Below are 21636 nucleotides of genomic sequence, written 5' to 3'. Positions count from 1 at the left end.
ACATGTAGGACTATGGAACACTAGAGTCAACGTGTAGGACTATGGACCACTAGAGTCAACATGTAGGACTATGGAACACTAGAGTCAACATGTAGGACTATGGAACACTAGAGTCAACATGTAGGACTACGGAACACTAGAGTCAACATGTAGGACTATGGAACACTAGAGTCAACATGTAGGACTATGGAACACTAGAGTCAACATGTAGGACTATGGACCACTAGAGTCAACATGTAGGACTATGGAACACTAGAGTCAACATGTAGGACTATGGAACACTAGAGTCAACATGTAGGACTATGGAACACTAGAGTCAACATATAGGACTATGGACATCTAGAGTCAACATATAGGACTATGGAACACTAGAGTCAACATGTAGGACTATGGACCACTAGAGTCAACATGTAGGACTATGGAACACTAGAGTCAACATGTAGGACTATGGAACACTAGAGTCAACATGTAGGACTACGGAACACTAGAGTCAACATGTAGGACTATGGAACACTAGAGTCAACATGTAGGACTATGGAGCACTAGAGTCAACATGTAGGACTATGGAACACTAGAGTCAACATGTAGGACTATGGACCACTAGAGTCAACATGTAGTACTATGGAACACTAGAGTCAACATGTAGGACTATGGAACACTAGAGTCAACATGTAGGACTATGGACCACTAGAGTCAACATATAGGACTATGGACATCTAGAGTCAACATATAGGACTATGGAACACTAGAGTCAACATGTAGGACTATGGAACACTAGAGTCAACATGTAGGACTATGGACCACTAGAGTCAACATGTAGGACTATGGAACACTAGAGTCAACATGTAGGACTATGGAACACTAGAGTCAACATGTAGGAATATGGAACACTAGAGTCAACATGTAGGACTATGGAGCACTAGAGTCAACATGTAGGACTATGGAACACTAGAGTCAACATGTAGGACTATGGACCACTAGAGTCAACAACATGTAGGACTATGGAACACTAGAGTCAACATGTAGGACTATGGAACACTAGAGTCAACATGTAGGACTATGGACCACTAGAGTCAACATATAGGACTATGGACATCTAGAGTCAACATATAGGACTATGGAACACTAGAGTCAACATGTAGGACTATGGACCACTAGAGTCATCATGTAGGACTATGGAACACTAGAGTCAACATGTAGGACTATGGAACACTACAGTCAACATGTAGGACTATGGAACACTAGAGTCAACATGTAGGACTATGGACCACTAGAGTCAACATGTAGGACTATGGAACACTAGAGTCAACGTGTAGGACTATGGACCACTAGAGTCAACATGTAGGACTATGGAACACTAGAGTCAACATGTAGGACTATGGAACACTAGAGTCAACATGTAGGACTACGGAACACTAGAGTCAACATGTAGGACTATGGAACACTAGAGTCAACATGTAGGACTATGGAACACTAGAGTCAACATGTAGGACTATGGACCACTAGAGTCAACATGTAGGACTATGGAACACTAGAGTCAACATGTAGGACTATGGAACACTAGAGTCAACATGTAGGACTATGGAACACTAGAGTCAACATATAGGACTATGGACATCTAGAGTCAACATATAGGACTATGGAACACTAGAGTCAACATGTAGGACTATGGACCACTAGAGTCAACATGTAGGACTATGGAACACTAGAGTCAACATGTAGGACTATGGAACACTAGAGTCAACATGTAGGACTACGGAACACTAGAGTCAACATGTAGGACTATGGAACACTAGAGTCAACATGTAGGACTATGGAGCACTAGAGTCAACATGTAGGACTATGGAACACTAGAGTCAACATGTAGGACTATGGACCACTAGAGTCAACATGTAGTACTATGGAACACTAGAGTCAACATGTAGGACTATGGACCACTAGAGTCATCATGTAGGACTATGGAACACTAGAGTCAACATGTAGGACTATGGAACACTAGAGTCAACATGTAGGACTATGGACCACTAGAGTCAACATATAGGACTATGGACATCTAGAGTCAACATATAGGACTATGGAACACTAGAGTCAACATGTAGGACTATGGACCACTAGAGTCAACATGTAGGACTATGGAACACTAGAGTCAACATGTAGGACTATGGAACACTAGAGTCAACATGTAGGACTACGGAACACTAGAGTCAACATGTAGGACTATGGAACACTAGAGTCAACATGTAGGACTATGGAGCACTAGAGTCAACATGTAGGACTATGGAACACTACAGTCAACATGTAGGACTATGGACCACTAGAGTCAACATGTAGGACTATGGAACACTAGAGTCAACATGTAGGACTACGGAACACTAGAGTCAACATGTAGGACTATGGAACACTAGAGTCAACATGTAGGACTATGGAACACTAGAGTCAACATGTAGGACTATGGAACACTAGAGTCAACATGTAGGACTATGGAACACTAGAGTCAACATGTAGGACTATGGAACACTAGAGTCAACATGTAGGACTATGGAACACTAGAGTCAACATGTAGTACTAGAGTCAACATGTAGGACTATGGAACACTAGAGTCAACATGTAGGACTATGGAACACTAGAGTCAACATGTAGGACTATGGACCACTAGAGTCAACATGTAGGACTATGGAACACTAGAGTCAACATGTAGGACTATGGACCACTAGAGTCAACATGTAGGACTATGGAACACTAGAGTCAACATGTAGGACTATGGAACACTACAGTCAACATGTAGGACTATGGAACACTACAGTCAACATGTAGGACTATGGAACACTAGAGTCAACATGTAGGACTATGGAACACTAGAGTCAACATGTAGGACTATGGAACACTAGAGTCAACATGTAGGACTATGGAACACTAGAGTCAACATGTAGGACTATGGAACACTAGAGTCAACATGTAGGACTATGGAACACTAGAGTCAACATGTAGGACTATGGACCACTAGAGTCAACATGTAGGACTATGGAACACTAGAGTCAACATGTAGGACTATGGAACACTAGAGTCAACATGTAGGACTATGGAACACTAGAGTCAACATGTAGGACTGTGGAACACTAGAGTCAACATGTAGGACTATGGAACACTAGAGTCAACATGTAGGACTATGGAACACTACAGTCAACATGTAGGACTATGGAACACTAGAGTCAACATGTAGGACTATGGACCACTAGAGTCAACATGTAGGACTATGGAACACTAGAGTCAACGTGTAGGACTATGGACCACTAGAGTCAACATGTAGGACTATGGAACACTAGAGTCAACATGTAGGACTATGGAACACTAGAGTCAACATGTAGGACTACGGAACACTAGAGTCAACATGTAGGACTATGGAACACTAGAGTCAACATGTAGGACTATGGAACACTAGAGTCAACATGTAGGACTATGGACCACTAGAGTCAACATGTAGGACTATGGAACACTAGAGTCAACATGTAGGACTATGGAACACTAGAGTCAACATGTAGGACTATGGAACACTAGAGTCAACATGTAGGACTATGGAACACCAGAGTCAACATGTAGGACTATGGAACACTAGAGTCAACATGTAGGACTATGGAACACTAGAGTCAACATGTAGGACTATGGAACACTAGAGTCAACATGTAGGACTATGGAACACTAGAGTCAACATGTAGGACTATGGAACACCAGAGTCAACATGTAGGACTATGGAACACTAGAGTCAACATGTAGGACTATGGAACACTAGAGTCAACATGTAGGACTATGGACCACTAGAGTCAACACGTAGGACCGCTAGAGTCAACATGTAGGACTATGGACCACTAGAGTCAACATGTAGGACCACTAGAGTCAACATGTAGGACTATGGAACACTATAGTCAACATGTAGGACTATGGAACACTAGAGTCAACATGTAGGACTATGGACCACTAGAGTCAACATGTAGGACTACGGACCACTAGAGTCAACATGTAGGACTATGGAACACTAGAGTCAACATGTAGGACTATGGAACACTAGAGTCAACATGTAGGACTATGGAACACTAGAGTCAACATGTAGGACTATGGAACACTAGAGTCAACATGTAGGACTATGGAACACTAGAGTCAACATGTAGGACTACGGAACACTAGAGTCAACATGTAGGACTATGGAACACTAGAGTCAACATGTAGGACTATGGAACACTAGAGTCAACATGTAGGACTATGGAACACCAGAGTCAACATGTAGGACTATGGAACACTAGAGTCAACATGTAGGACTATGGAACACTAGAGTCAACATGTAGGACTATGGAACACCAGAGTCAACATGTAGGACTATGGAACACTAGAGTCAACATGTAGGACTATGGAACACTAGAGTCAACATGTAGGACTATGGAACACTAGAGTCAACATGTAGGACTATGGACTACTAGAGTCAACATGTAGGACTATGGAACACTAGAGTCAACATGTAGGACTATGGACTACTAGAGTCAACATGTAGGACCACTAGAGTCAACATGTAGGACTATGGACCACTAGAGTCAACATGTAGGACTATGGACCACTAGAGTCAACATGTAGGACTACGGAACACTAGAGTCAACATGTAGGACTATGGAACACTAGAGTCAACATGTAGGACTATGGAACACTAGAGTCAACATGTAGGACTATGGAACACTAGAGTCAACATGTAGGACTATGGAACACCAGAGTCAACATGTAGGACTATGGAACACTAGAGTCAACATGTAGGACTATGGAACACTAGAGTCAACATGTAGGACTATGGAACACCAGAGTCAACATGTAGGACTATGGAACACTAGAGTCAACATGTAGGACTATGGAACACTAGAGTCAACATGTAGGACTATGGAACACTAGAGTCAACATGTAGGACTATGGACTACTAGAGTCAACATGTAGGACTATGGAACACTAGAGTCAACATGTAGGACTATGGACTACTAGAGTCAACATGTAGGACCACTAGAGTCAACATGTAGGACTATGGACCACTAGAGTCAACATGTAGGACTATGGACCACTAGAGTCAACATGTAGGACTATGGAACACTAGAGTCAACATGTAGGACTATGGAACACTAGAGTCAACATGTAGGACTATGGACCACTAGAGTCAACATGTAGGACTATGGACTACTAGAGTCAACATGTAGGACCACTAGAGTCAACATGTAGGACTATGGAACACTAGAGTCAACATGTAGGACCACTAGAGTCAACATGTAGGACTATGGAACACCAGAGTCAACATGTAGGACTATGGAACACCAGAGTCAACATGTAGGACTACGGAACACTAGAGTCAACATGTAGGACTATGGAACACTAGAGTCAACATGTAGGACTATGGACCACTAGAGTCAACATGTAGGACCGCTAGAGTCAACATGTAGGACTATGGACCACTAGAGTCAACATGTAGGACCACTAGAGTCAACATGTAGGACTATGGAACACTATAGTCAACATGTAGGACTATGGAACACTAGAGTCAACATGTAGGACTATGGACCACTAGAGTCAACATGTAGGACTACGGACCACTAGAGTCAACATGTAGGACTATGGAACACTAGAGTCAACATGTAGGACTATGGAACACTAGAGTCAACATGTAGGACTATGGAACACTAGAGTCAACATGTAGGACTATGGAACACTAGAGTCAACATGTAGGACTATGGAACACTAGAGTCAACATGTAGGTCTATGGAACACTAGAGTCAACATGTAGGACTATGGAACACTAGAGTCAACATGAAGGACTATGGAACACTAGAGTCAACATGTAGGACTATGGAACACTAGAGTCAACATGTAGGACTATGGACCACTAGAGTCAACATGTAGGACTATGGAACACTAGAGTCAACATGTAGGACTATGGACCACTAGAGTCAACATGTAGGACTACGGAACACTAGAGTCAACATGTAGGACTATGGAACACTAGAGTCAACATGTAGGACTATGGAACACTAGAGTCAACATGTAGGACTATGGAACACTAGAGTCAACATGTAGGACTATGGAACACTAGAGTCAACATGTAGGACTATGGAACACCAGAGTCAACATGTAGGACTATGGAACACTAGAGTCAACATGTAGGACTATGGAACACTAGAGTCAACATGTAGGACTATGGAACACCAGAGTCAACATGTAGGACTATGGAACACTAGAGTCAACATGTAGGACTATGGAACACTAGAGTCAACATGTAGGACTATGGAACACTAGAGTCAACATGTAGGACTATGGACTACTAGAGTCAACATGTAGGACTATGGAACACTAGAGTCAACATGTAGGACTATGGACTACTAGAGTCAACATGTAGGACCACTAGAGTCAACATGTAGGACTATGGACCACTAGAGTCAACATGTAGGACTATGGACCACTAGAGTCAACATGTAGGACTATGGAACACTAGAGTCAACATGTAGGACTATGGAACACTAGAGTCAACATGTAGGACTATGGACCACTAGAGTCAACATGTAGGACTATGGACTACTAGAGTCAACATGTAGGACCACTAGAGTCAACATGTAGGACTATGGAACACTAGAGTCAACATGTAGGACCACTAGAGTCAACATGTAGGACTATGGAACACCAGAGTCAACATGTAGGACTATGGAACACCAGAGTCAACATGTAGGACTACGGAACACTAGAGTCAACATGTAGGACTATGGAACACTAGAGTCAACATGTAGGACTATGGAACACTAGAGTCAACATGTAGGACTATGGAACACTAGAGTCAACATGTAGGACTATGGAACACTAGAGTCAACATGTAGGACTATGGAACACTAGAGTCAACATGTAGGACTATGGAACACTAGAGTCAACATGTAGGACTATGGAACACTACAGTCAACATGTAGGACTATGGAACACTAGAGTCAACATGTAGTACTATGGAACACCAGAGTCAACATGTAGGACTATGGAACACCAGAGTCAACATGTAGGACTATGGAACACCAGAGTCAACATGTAGGACTATGGAACACTAGAGTCAACATGTAGGACTATGGACCACTAGAGTCAACATGTAGGACTATGGAACACTAGAGTCAACATGTAGGACTATGGACCACTAGAGTCAACATGTAGGACTACGGACCACTAGAGTCAACATGTAGGACTACGGACCACTAGAGTCAACATGTAGGACTATGGAACACTGCAGTCAACATGTAGGACTATGGAACACTAGAGTCAACATGTAGGACTATGGAACACTGCAGTCAACATGTAGGACTATGGACTACTAGAGTCAACATGTAGGACTATGGAACACTAGAGTCAACATGTAGGACTATGGAACACTAGAGTCAACATGTAGGACTATGGAACACTAGAGTCAACATGTAGGACTATGGAACACTAGAGTCAACATGTAGGACTATGGAACACTAGAGTCAACATGTAGGACTATGGAACACTATATTCAATGGGACAAAGCCTCCATTGATGGCACGAAGCCTCCACTGGCATGAAGCCTCCAGTGATGATCCATGGCACGAAGCCTCCAGTGATGATCCATGGCACGAAGCCTCCAATGATGATCCATGGCATGAAGCCTCCAGTGAGGATCCATGGCACAAAGCCTCCAGTGTGGATCCATGGCACGAAACCTCCAGTGAGGAGTTGTGGCACGAGGCCTCCAACAAAGGACGTCAGTCCGGAGCCTCCAGCAACGCCTTCTAGTCCGGAGCCTCCAGCGTCGCCCTCTAGTCCGGAGCCTCCAGCGACGCCCTCAAGTCCGGAGCCTCCAGCGTCGCCCTCTAGTCCGGAGCCTCCAGCGACGCCCTCTAGTCCGGAGCCTCCAGCGTCGCCCTCTAGTCCGGAGCCTCCAGCGACGGGCTTCAGTCAGGAGCAGCCAGAGTCTCCGTCCTGTCCGGAGCAGCCAGTCTCCCTCCTGTCCGGAGCTGCCAGAGTCTCCCTCCTGTCCGGAGCAGCCAGAGTGTCCCTCCTGTCCGGAGCAGCTAGAGTCTCCCTCCTGTCCGGAGCAGCCAGATTCTCCCTCCTGTCCGGAGCAGCCAGATTCTCCCTCCTGTCCGGAGCAGCCAGATTCTCCCTCTTGTCCGGGGCCCGCTGCGAGGGACCCGGGGTCGGCGGTAAGGTTCCCCGCTCCAGAGGTGCCACCTAAGTGGGCCAAGACTAAGGTGGGACTCACGTCCCGCACCAGAGCCGCCACCGCGGTGAAATACCCACCCAGAACCTCCCCTATAGGTTCAGGTTTTGCGGCCGGAGTCCGCACCTTTGGGGGGGGGGGGGGTACTGTCACGCCCTGACCGTAGAGATCCTTTTTATGTCTCTATTTTGGTTGGTCAGGGCGTGAGTTTGGGTGGGCATTCTATGTTGTGTTCTATGTTGTTTATTTCTTTGTGTTTGGCTGTGTGTGGTTCTCAATCAGAGGCAGCTGTCTATCGTTGTCTCTGATTGAGAACCATATTTAGGTAGCCTGTTTTCCCACTTTGAGTTGTGAGTGATTATTTTCTGTTTAGTGTTTTTCGTCACCTTACAGAACTGTTGGTTTGTCGTGTTGTTGTTTTGTTAGAGTGTTCATATTTATTAAAATAACTTTTTATGAATACTTACCACGCTGCACCTTGGTCCTCTTCTCCTTCTCCCGACGAGGTTCGTTACAATAGCATCACTTTTCAACTTTCGATGACCTGGCAACCCCATCAGTTGAGACTTCAGGTCCGTTTCGAAATCCTCTGGCTACAAACACAGACATTTGGATATTTCTCCACGGGAGTATTCACGTCATGGGCAGTGTTCTTTTTTGCCGCCAGGCGTTGTCGGCTCCGAGGAATATCTCAGGCAGCTAAGTGATGTGAACGTTACCCAGCACATCCTGGTTACTGAGCATCACACCAGGACTAAACTTTACAGTTGTTGTCGACACAATTTTTAAAATAAATAATGAGTTGCTATCTGATGTTCTCTGAACGAGTGGCTGGTCCAGTGTGTATGGTTAGCTACAGAGGAGGCTGGTGCTATAGGAGGAAGGGCTTTATTGTAATGGCTGGAATAGAATAAATGGAATGGTACCAAACCCATGGAAACATTGTGTTGCACTCCGTTCCATCGATACCATTCCAACCATGACAATGAGCCCGTCCTCCTATAGCTCCTCCCAACATCCTCCTCTGCTTAGCTACATGTTGACGCCCATTCTCGACTGGGGGCGGTACTACGTCCTAAAAATCACTATGATTTCTGAAAATGGTGGTTTGCTTACAACCAGGGAATGTGGATGGCCTGTCTCAACAGGTGAGATACAAAAAAAAAACGCTTATTTGCGTGTAGTCAGGAAATTCTCGATTTTTATATATTATATGTTAATAACACTGAAAGAGCAATTTCCCTTTAAAAGTACTTGAAAAAATGCTTGTTTAGGCTTTTAGTTTGTTTACCGTTCTAAAGGAAATCAATAACTGAAGTATTTGGAAGCGTTTGACATTCTTTTTAAATTTGACACAGGTCTGCTACGGTTTAATAAAGTCATTCACTTTTAGTTGGTACTCATCCCGGATCCGGGAGCACCCCCCACAGTAAAAAAGCTGACTAGCATATCCTAGCATAGCGTCACAAGTAAATTGTAGCATCTAAATATCATTAAATCACAAGTCCAAGACACCAGATGAAAGATGCAGATCTTGTGAATCTAGCCACCATTTCTGATTTTTAAAATGTTTTACAGGGAAGACACAATATGTAAATCTATTAGCTAACCACGTTAGCAAAAGACACAATTTTTCTTTGTCCACCATTTTTTCTCTCCACCAGTAGCTATCACCAATTCGGCCAAATAAAGATATTGATAGCCACTAACCAAGAAAAAACCTCATCAGATGACAGTCTGATAACATATTTATTGTATAGGATAGTTTTTGTTAGAAAAATGTGCATATTTCAGGTAGAAATCATAGTTTACAATTGCACCCACCATCACAACTCGACTAGAATAAATACAGAGAGCAACGTGTATTACCAATTTACTCATCATAAAACATTTCATAAAAATAGACAAAGCATAGCAATGGAAAGACACAGATCTTGTGAATTCAGACAATATTTCAGATTTTTTAAGCGTTTTACAGCGAAAACACAATAAATCGTTATATTAGCATACCACATGTGCAAACGTTACCCCAGCATGAATTCAAGGCAACGGGAGCGATAACGTTATCATCACCAAAATATATAAAAATATTCACTAACCTTCTCAGAATCCTTCCGATGACACTCCTGTAACATCATATTACAACATACATATAGAGTTTGTTCGAAAATGTGCATATTTAGCCACAAAAAAACGTGGTTATACAATGAGAATAGTAGCAAAACTGGCCTGAAAATGTCGGGCGCCATCTTTGAGAGTGATCTAGTCTAATCGATAATAAATCATAAACTTGACTAAAAAATACAGGGTTGACAGGAATCGAAAGACAAATTAGTTCTTAATGCAATCGCTGAATTACATTTCTAAAATTATCCTTACTGTGCAATACCGGGTCCGCCAAAGCGAAGCTACACAAAACAAAATGGCGAAATATGCGTTTAACATTTTTCAACAGAACAGCGATTTATCATCATAAATAGTTCTTACTATGAGCTGTTCTTCCATCAGAATCTTGGGCAATGTATCCTTTCTCCGGTCTAATCGTCTTTTGGTCGAAAGATGTCCTCTTGTCCCGTCGAAATGGCCACTAACGTTCGGTATGTACAGGATAAGTGCCCAGCTCATGGAAGGACGTCACAAATAAATGCCTCAAAATCGCACTAAACGGATATAAATTGCTATAAAACGGTTTAAATTAACTACCTTATGATGTTTTTAACACCTATAACGGGTAAAAACATGACCGGCGATATATTACTGGCTAAACCAAGGCTTGGAAAGAGCCCAGTCCGACGTACATTGTGCGTCGAGCGCAGGGACCGAAAGAACGCTCCTTCCGGTCTTTGGTGTTTTATACAGGCCCTGATTGCGCAATCGACTCCATTCAAATTGTCACCACTTACTGACATCTAGAGGAAGGCGTAGGCAGTGTTTGTATCCTCATAGCATTCACAGGGACATTAAAACTGACCTGGGACCAGAGGCCAAGATTTCTGAAATCTCACTCCCTGTCAGGAAAAGTTCTGTAGAATGAGTTCTGTTCCACTCAGAGACATAATTCCAACGGTTATAGAAACTAGAGAGTGTTTTCTATCCAATAATAACAATAATATGCATATTGTACGAGCAAGAATTGAGTATGAGGCAGTTTAATTTGGAGACGATAAATGCTAACGTTGAAACAGCACCCCCTATATTGAGAAAAGGTTTAAAAACAAAACAAAATAAAAATAAAAGTATCGACCTCACACACACAAATAAGAAGACACCTGTACCATGTCAGATATAGAGTTGAAATGTATTCCATTTGGATTTTGCATCTCAATATTACACTTTATATACATCATAGAAGACTGAAATATAACAAAACTGTTGGACACAGAAACACCAGATTGTTGTTGTTTATTTATTTTAATCTTAATTAATTATGAAATGTTTAAAAATATGAATAACATTCCACCAATGAGGCCAAAAAGTGTTTTGGTCATTGACTGCAGGAAAAGGCTATGGGGTCATTCAGACTGGGTTCACTTCGTCTCTCCTCTCCTCTCCTCTCCTCTCCTCTCCTCTCTTCTCCTCTCCTCTCCTCTCCTCTCCTCTCCTCTCCTCTCCTCTCCTCTCCTCTCCTCTCCTCTCCTCTGCCCTTTCCTTTCCTCTCCTCTGCTCTGCCCTTTCCTTTCCTTTCCTTTCCTTTCCTTTCCTCTCCTCTCCTCTCCTCTCCTCTCCTCTCCTCTGCTCTGCTCTGCTCTCCTCTCCTCTCCTCTCCTCTCCTCTCCTCTCCTCTCCTCTCCTCTCCTCTCCTCTCCTCTCCTCTCCTCTGCTCTCCTCTGCTCTCCTCTGCTCTCCTCTGCTCTCCTCCTCTCCTCTCCTCTCCTCTCCTCTAAACAGTGTGATGCAGGTCGGCAGGTAGCCTAGTGGTTAAAAGCATTGGGCCAGTAAAAGAAAGATAGCTGGTTTGAATCCGTCAAGTCAACTAGGTGAAAAATCTGTCCATGTGCCCACTTAACCATAATTGCTCCTGTAAGCCGTTCTGGATAAGAGCGTCTGCTAAATGACTGAAATGTAGTTGTCGTCAATAACAAGACTCCTTTAATGAAAGCCAGTTGTGTTGTGAATGAACAGCTGTTCCTACAACATGAACTCTCATACACATACCCGTGGTATTCAGACCTGCGTCACCATCCTCCTGTCCTCTCCTTATGATTCATGCTATATAGCCTGTTAACCATTTAGCAGACTGACGTTAGCTAACTTCCAGGCGGGTTACGTTCCACATCAGGCAGTCCCTGGTTTTGTTTTTGTATTGTAACCCACTCTGCTGGCTGGGACAACTCTCTATCTTTTTAGTACGGAGTCGTTTCCTTCCCCTCCCCTCTCAGAACAGAGCACAGCCTCTCGAACCCTAACCCTAACCTTAGCCCCTCTACTCTCAGAACAGAGCACAGCCTCTCTAACCTTAACCCTAACCTTAGCCCCTCTACTCTCAGAACAGAGCACATACTCTCTAACCCTAACCCTAACCTTAGCCCCTCTACTCTCAGAACAGAGCACAGCCTCTCTAACCCTAACCCTAACCTTAGCCCCTCTACCCTCAGAACAGAGCACAACCTGTCTACCCTCAGAACAGAGCACAGCCTGTCTACCCTCAGAACAGAGCACAACCTGTCTACCCTCAGAACAGAGCACAACCTGTCTACCCTCAGAACAGAGCACAACCTGTCTACCCTCAGAACAGAGCACAACCTGTCTACCCTCAGAACAGAGCACAACCTGTCTACTCTCAGAACAGAGCACAACCTGTCTACCCTCAGAACAGAGTGTAACGGATGTGAAATGGCTAGCTAGTTAGCGGGTACGCGCTAATAGCATTTCAATCGGTTACGTCACTTGCTCTGAGACCTGAAGTAGGGTTTCCCCTTGCTCTGCAATGGCCGCGGCTTTTGTGGAGCGATGGGTAACGATGCTTCGTGGGTGTCAGTTGTTGATGTGTGCAGAGGGTCCCTGGTTCGCGCCCGTGTCGGGGCGAGGGGACGTACTAAAGTTATACTGTTACAAGAGCACAACCTGTCTACCCTCAGAACAGAGCACAACCTGTCTACCCTCAGAACAGAGCACAACCTGTCTACCATCAGAACAGAGCACAACCTGTCTACCCTCAGAACAGAGCACAACCTGTCTACCCTCAGAACAGAGCACAACCTGTCTACCCTCAGAACAGAGTACAACCTGTCTACCCTCAGAACAGAGCACAACCTGTCTACCATCAGAACAGAGCCCAACCTGTCTACCCTCAGAACAGAGTACAACCTGTCTACCCTCAGAACAGAGCACAACCTGTCTACCCTCAGAACAGAGCACAACCTGTCTACCCTCAGAACAGAGCACAACCTGTCTACCCTCAGAACAGAGCACAACCTGTCTACCCTCAGAACAGAGCACAGCCTGTCTACCCTCAGAACAGAGCACAACCTGTCTACCCTCAGAACAGAGCACAACCTGTCTACTCTCAGAACAGAGCACAACCTGTCTACCCTCAGAACAGAGCACAACCTGTCTACCCTCAGAACAGAGCACAACCTGTCTACCCTCAGAACAGAGCACAACCTGTCTACCTTCAGAACAGAGCACAACCTGTCTACCCTCAGAACAGAGTACAACCTGTCTACCCTCAGAACAGAGCACAACCTGTCTACCCTCAGAACAGAGCACAACCTGTCTACCTTCAGAACAGAGCACAACCTGTCTATCCTCAGAACAGAGCACAACCTGTCTACCATCAGAACAGAGCACAACCTGTCTACCCTCAGAACAGAGCACAACCTGTCTACCCTCAGAACAGAGCACAACCTGTCTACCCTCAGAACAGAGCACAACCTGTCTACCCTCAGAACAGAGCACAACCTGTCTACCCTCAGAACAGAGCACAACCTGTCTACCCTCAGAACAGAGCACAACCTGTCTACCCTCAGAACAGAGCACAGCCTGTCTACCCTCAGAACAGAGCACAACCTGTCTACCCTCAGAACAGAGCACAACCTGTCTACCCTCAGAACAGAGCACAACCTGTCTACCCTCAGAACAGAGCACAACCTGTCTACCCTCAGAACAGAGCACAACCTGTCTACCCTCAGAACAGAGCACAACCTGTCTACCCTCAGAACAGATGGACTCTGGGCTGTTAGTAGAACATGGGTTCCCTTGCCAGCCTTCATAGTCAAAGCTGAGCAGCAGAGCAGAGACCTGGGGCCACACATGGGTTCTACAGCAGAGCAGAGACCTGGGGCCAACCATGGGTTCTACAGCCAGAGCAGAAACCTGGGGCCACACATGGGTTCTACAGCAGAGCAGAGACCTCGCTCCACCCATGGGTTCTACAACAGAGCAGAGACCTCGCTCCACCCATGGGTTCTACAGCAGAGCAGAAACCTCGGTCCACCCATGGGTTCTACAACAGAGCAGAGACCTCGCTCCACCCATGGGTTCTACAGCAGAGCAGAGACCTGGGGCCACCCATGGGTTCTACAACAGAGCAGAGACCTCAGTCCACCCATGGGTTCTACAGCAGAGCAGAGACCTGGGGCCACCCATGGGTTCTACAGCAGAGCAGAGACCTCAGTCCACCCATGGGTTCTACAGCAGAGCAGAGACCTGGGGCCACACATGGGTTCTACAGCAGAGCAGAGACCTGGGGCCAACCATGGGTTCTACAGCCAGAGCAGAAACCTCGGTCCACCCATGGGTTCTACAACAGAGCAGAGACCCGGGGCCACACATGGGTTCTACAACAGAGCAGAGACCCGGGGCCACACATGGGTTCTACAGCAGAGCAGAGACCTGGGGCCTACAGCAGACTCTTACTCATCTCATTGCCATGCAATTAGAGCCATGTGTGTGTGTGTGTGTGTGTGTGTGTGTGTGTGTGTGTGTGTGTGTGTGTGTGTGTGTGTGTGTGTGTGTGTGTGTGTGTGTGTGTGTGTGTGTGTGTGTGTGTGTGTGTGTGTGTGTGTGTGTGTGTGTGCTGGGTCATCTGCCCCTCTGAGGGGCTTATTTACTCCCATTCAAACCCCGGAGAGAGAGACACACACACACACACACACACACACACACACACACACACACACACACACACACACACACACACACACACACACACACACACACACACACACACACACACACACACACACACACACACACACACACACACACACACACACACACATACACACATACACACACGCAATCACAAACACCCCTCTCTCTCTCCCTGGAGATTGAGCCTGCTCAACCTCCTCTTTGTGTGGACAGCTTTCAGAGACACATCAGACGATTTAATGACAGCTGTAGAATACAACAGATGTGCTATACTGTATACTACCAATGCACAACAGATGTGCTATACTGTATACTACCAATGCACAACAGATGTGCTATACTGTATACTACCAATGCACAACAGATGTGCTATACTGTATACTACCAATGCACTTTGATCCTACTACCACATAGAAATAAGCTACAGTAGAAATACTCATTTTTCCCATTATTTTACAATGTATCTTATGACTAATTACAAACAGAGATTGTAATTGCATTTCTGCAATCAGATATTCTTGATCCTGAATTTATGTCTAACATTGAGAAATACCTGAAATGTTGTAAAGGCCTTTTGATTTAAAGGGCCTCCCAAGACAGCAGGTGGCAGGTAGCCCTAGTGGGCCAGTAACCGAAAGGTTGCTGGATCAAATCCCCCGAGCTGACAAGGTAAAAATCTGTCGTTCTGCTCCTGAACAATGCAGTTAACACACTGTTCCCCTGGGCGCCAAGGACGTGGATGTTGATTATGGCAGCCCCCCCCCCCCCCCCCACCCCCCGCAGTTTTTCCTAGCCTGGTTCCTCTCTAGGTTTCTTCCTAGGTTCTGGCCTTTCTAGGGAGTTTTTCCTAGCCACATTCTTGATACTGCCATACCCCGTTCAAAGGCACTTAAATCTTTTGTCTTGCCCATTCACCCTCTGAATGGCAGGCTTAAAAATCCTTCTTTAACCTGTCTCCTCCCCTTCATCTACACTGACTGAAGTGGAGAAAGGAAGGAGGGATCCTAGCTTTCACCTGGATTCACCTGGTCAGTCTATGTCATCGAAAGAGAACTAAGTGTATATTCATTGTAGTTAATACAACTCAGGGTCTATGTATGAGAGAGAGAAACCATGAACTAGTAACTGGCAAAAGCAAATAGTGGAAAACGAGGTAGGAGAGGAGATGAGGGGATGGTGGAGGAGAGGAGGGGAGTGGGAGGAAAGGAGAGGAAGAGAGGAGAAGAGTGGAGAAGAGAGGAGAGGAAAGAAGAGGGGAAGGGTGAGGAGAGGAGGAGAGGGGAGGAGAGTAGAAGAGAAGAGAAGAGAGGAGAGAGGAGAGGAGAGGAGAGGAGAGGAGAGGAGAGGAGAGGAGAGGAGAGGAGAGGAGAGGAGAGGAGAGGGGAGGGGTCTCCAGAGCACCAGCAGCGTGTCCTGACATGGCCTCTGTTTCCCTCCCCCCTCTTTCCCGCCTCTCGCCTGGCGCCCAAGGGAACATAAGGATTACATATATGCATGTTGCAGCACTCCACACCCACATTCCCCAGCAGTCAGCTCACTAGAGGCTCGACACATGGATGTGTCCTCTCTTTCTTCTCTCTGCCTCTTTCTCTCTCCACCTCCACCACAAAAAAATCTACGACGAAGTAGCCTCTTTAACAATGGTGGTCGATAGGAAAGAATGTTCGCCTTCCCCTTAATTTGTGGGCGTGGCCGAGAAGAATTCCTTCCTGAGACGTGAATATCGACCCAGAGCATAAACTTTAAGAAGAAGGGACACACTCTTTTCACACCACTTCGATACAGCTACGACCGGAAGTGATTTTCGTAGCAGGTTAGGAGAGCATTTTCGCTAACCCTAAAATAAAAATATAGTTTACTAAAGTTAATACATCCAAACGACTTGGTGATAAATTATCAAATACATCTGAAATACCATAGACTAAAAATTGCAAGACAGATCACTTTGAGGTCATATGTTAACAGAATGTGGAATTTTGCCTATTAAACACAAAAATGATGTTTCTGGCAGGTCTGATGTATGAAAAGAAAGGAAATTATTATTAGAAATGCCTACTTCACCAGTACTTTCTTTTCTTTTTGGAAAAAGAGTACTGTGTAATTCCAGTAGCTAGCTACACCGCTACATGGTAAAACAGTAGTGTGTAGTTAGCTGCACCGCTACATGGTAAAAGAGTACTGTGTAATTCCAGTAGCTAGCTACACCGCTACATGGTAAAACAGTAGTGTGTAGTTAGCTGCACCGCTACATGGTAAAAGAGTACTGTGTAATTCCAGTAGCTAGCTACACCGCTACATGGTAAAACAGTAGTGTGTAGTTAGCTACACCGCTACATGGTAAAACAGTAGTGTGTAGTTAGCTGCACCACTACATGGTAAAAGAGTACTGTGTAATTCCAGTAGCTAGCTACACCGCTACATGGTAAAACAGTAGTGTGTAGTTAGCTGCACCACTACATGGTAAAAGAGTACTGTGTAATTCCAGTAGCTAGCTACACCGCTACATGGCTAAAACGTTATCACCCACTGAAAACACTACTCCTAGAAGTAGTTCAACTAGCACCAAGCTACTGCAACATCTAGTTAAATGACTACTGTAGTTCAACTAGCACCAAGCTACTGCAACATCTAGTTAAATGACTACTGTAGTTCAACTAGCACCAAGCTACTGCAACATCTAGTTAAATGACTACTGTAGTTCAACTACATGTAGTTGACTTCTCCCCAACACGGCTCCTAACCTGCTACGTTAATTCTCCTAACCTGCTACGTTAATGCTCCTAACCTGCTACGTTAATTCTCCTAACCTGCTACGTTAGTTCTCCTAACCTGCTACGTTAATGATCCTAACATGTTACGTTAATTCTCCTAACCTGCTACATTAATTCTCCTAACCTGCTACGTTAATTCTCCTAACCTGCTACATTAATGCTCCTAACCTGCTACGTTAATGCTCCTAACCTGCTACATTAATTCTCCTAACCTGCTACGTTAGTTCTCCTAACCTGCTACGTTAATGATCCTAACATGTTACGTTAATTCTCCTAACCTGCTACGTTAATTCTCCTAACCTGCTACGTTAATTCTCCTAACCTGCAGTGTTAATTCTCCTAACCTGCAGTGTTAATTCTCCTAACCTGCAGTGTTAATTCTCCTAACCTGCTACGTTAATTATCCTAACCTGCTACGTTAATGCTTCTAACTTGCTACGTTAATTCTCCTAACCTGCTACGTTAATTCTCCTAACCTGCTATGTTAATTATCCTAACCTGCTACGTTAATGCTTCTAACTTGCTACGTTAATTCTCCTAACCTGCTACGTTAATTCTCCTAACCTGCTACGTTAATGCTTCTAACTTGCTACGTTAATTCGCCTAACCTGCTACGTTAATTATCCTGACCTGCTACGTTAATGCTTCTAACCTGCTACGTTAATTCTCCTAACCTGCTACGTTAATTCTCCTAACCTGCTACGTTAATGCTTCTAACTTGCTACGTTAATTCTCCTAACCTGCTACATTAATTCTCCTAACCTGCTACGTTAATGCTTCTAACTTGCTACGTTAATTCTCCTAACCTGCTACGTTAATTATCCTAACCTGCTACGTTAATTATCCTAACCTGCTACGTTAATTCTCCTAACCTGCTACGTTAATTCTCCTAACTTGCTACGTTAATGCTTCTAACTTGCTACGTTAATTATCCTAACCTGCTACGTTAATTCTCCTAACCTGCTACGTTAGTTCTCCTAACCTGCTACGTTAATTCTCCTAACTTGCTACGTTAATGCTTCTAACTTGCTACGTTAATTATCCTAACCTGCTACGTTAATTCTCCTAACCTGCTACGTTAATTCTCCTAACATGTTACGTTAATTCTCCTAACCTGCTACGTTAATTCTCCTAACATGTTACGTTAATTCTCCTAACCTGCTACGTTAATTCTCCTAACCTGCTACGTTAATTATCCTAACCTGCTACGTTAATTCTCCTAACCTGCTACGTTAATTCTCCTAACATGTTACGTTAATTCTCCTAACCTGCTACGTTAATTCTCCTAACATGTTACGTTAATTCTCCTAACTTGCTACGTTAATTCTCCTAACCTGCTACGTTAATTCTCCTAACCTGCTACGTTAATTCTCCTAACCTGCTACGTTAATTCTCCTAACTTGCTACGTTAATTGTCCTAACCTGCTACGTTAATTCTCCTAACATGTTACGTTAATTTTCCTAACCTGCTACGTTAATTCTCTTAACCTGCTACGTTAATTCTCTTAACCTGCTACGTTAATTCTCCTAACCGTCTACGGTAATGCTCCTAACCTACTACGTTAATTCTCCTAACCTGCTACGTTAATTCTCCTAACCTGCTACATTAATTCTCCTAACCTGCTATGTTAATTCTCCTAACCTGCTGCATAAATTCCTCTAACTGACTACGTGAATTCTCCTAACCGACTACGTTAATTCTCCTAACCTGCTACATTAATTCTCCTAACCTGCTACGTTAATTCTCCTAACCTGCTACATTAATTCTCCTAACCTGCTATGTTAATTCTCCTAACCTGCTGCATTAATTCTCCTAACCTGCTACGTTAATTCTCCTAACCTGCTACATTAATTCTCCTAACCTGCTATGTTAATTCTCCTAACCTGCTGCATAAATTCCTCTAACCGACTATGTTAATTCTTGTAACCTGCTGAATAAGTTCTAACCTGCTATAGTGTTTCTTGTAAAAATAAGTACTGTATACTGTGTCACAAGCCAGCTCATAGCCTGTGACAAAAATGAGGGGACACGAACAACAGGTATAGGCCAATTAAAAGTGTTCTTTATTATAAACAAAACTATTAACTTTAAACTAAGAAAAAGGAATGAGGTGTGGAAGTATCATAATGTAAGGTGTATGTAAAGTGCATGGATGCGTGAATATGTGTGTGTGAACATGACTGAGTGGAAACTATGCAAAACTACAAAGGTACAAACAAAACATGAGCATACCTGGAGGAGCAGAGAGAGAGAGAGAGAGAGAGAGAGAGATGATTAGTGAAGCAGTTTTATACCCTGAGCCCAGGTGGCTCCAATCACTAACGACCCTCCTCTGCCTGCAGGAGGAACCGCCCCCTGCACTGCAGAAGAGGAGCCGTGACAACTGTCTGACACAGGGATGGGCAACTGGCGAGACTCCAGTCACCCAAGTCATAGACTGTTTTCTTTGCTACCGCACAGCAAGCGGTACCGGAGCGCCAAGTCTAGGTCCAAAAGGCTCCTTAACAGCTTCTACCCCCCCAAGCCATAAGACTGCTGAACAATTAATCAAATGGCCACCCAGATTATTCCGACTATTTTACATTGACACCCCCCCCATTTGTTTTGTACACTGCTGCTACTCGCTGTTTATTATCTATGCATAGTCACTTCACCCCTAACTATATGAACAAATTACCTCAACTAACTTGTACCCCCGCACATTGACTCTGTACCGTTACCCCCTGTATATAGCCTCATTATTGTTTATTTTATTGTGTTACTTTTTATTATTTTTTACTTTAGTTTATTTTGGTAAATATTTTCTTAACTCTTTCTTGAACTGCATTGTTGGATAAGGGCTTGTAAGTGAGCATTTCACTGTAAGGTCGACACCTGTTGTATTCGGGCGCATGTGACAAATAAAGTTTGATTTGATTTATAGGCCCACGGATCAATTTCAATTTTTTATGAACTCAGGTGGGGTCTTAATTTACTGTTGAGAGTTAGAATAGTACAATACAATAGGTGTATTGTAGTTCTGCATCAGCAGTCCTTCTCTTGATATGTCAGTCATTGACAGTCAATCAATTAGCCATGTCAACTAAAAACAAATGTATTAGTCTAGCCAGCTATCTAAACTTGTAGAATTACCGACCGGGGGGGCTCCCAATGATTTTGTTAGTCACTCTCATTCAGACATCATATTAAAAACGGCAACAACAAAAAATCTCTAGTGTCGTGTCTTTAGCAATGCCGGATTAAGTGATATGACATGCTATTCTATAAAATCCTTTCTCTGTAATTAATATTACCTCATTGAGCTAATCATGTAAATGTAATTAACTAGAAAGTCAGGGCACCACAAAATAATATTTATAGAGCAGTTATCTTCCGAATAAACTCTTAAAGACCTAGTAATATTTTACATCAATAGCAGTCAATATTAATCGTCACCTTATTTCAGTCTCATCTGAAAGTTGTAAATTCTTCACGAACCCTGGCTAACAAGTTGAATCAGCAATACAAAATTGGGTTTAATTATTTATTTACTAAATACCTAA

At 43.9% G+C, this 21636-nt stretch overlaps 1 long non-coding RNA gene across 1 annotated transcript; it reads left to right on the top strand.

The window, feature by feature from the left end:
• The first annotated feature begins 16856 nt into the window (after nucleotides 1-16856).
• Nucleotides 16857-21016, top strand: LOC139548431 (uncharacterized). Its single transcript, XR_011669707.1, has 2 exons — nucleotides 16857-17135; nucleotides 20437-21016. It is a non-coding gene; the product is annotated as an uncharacterized lncRNA (long non-coding RNA).
• The last annotated feature ends 620 nt before the right edge of the window (nucleotides 21017-21636 follow it).

This window comes from Salvelinus alpinus, chromosome 21 (genome assembly GCF_045679555.1).
Source record: "Salvelinus alpinus chromosome 21, SLU_Salpinus.1, whole genome shotgun sequence".
Taxonomy (NCBI): domain Eukaryota; kingdom Metazoa; phylum Chordata; class Actinopteri; order Salmoniformes; family Salmonidae; genus Salvelinus; species Salvelinus alpinus.
The sequence above is the reverse complement of the archived record's forward strand: the minus strand, read 5'-3'. Positions and strand labels throughout refer to the sequence as shown.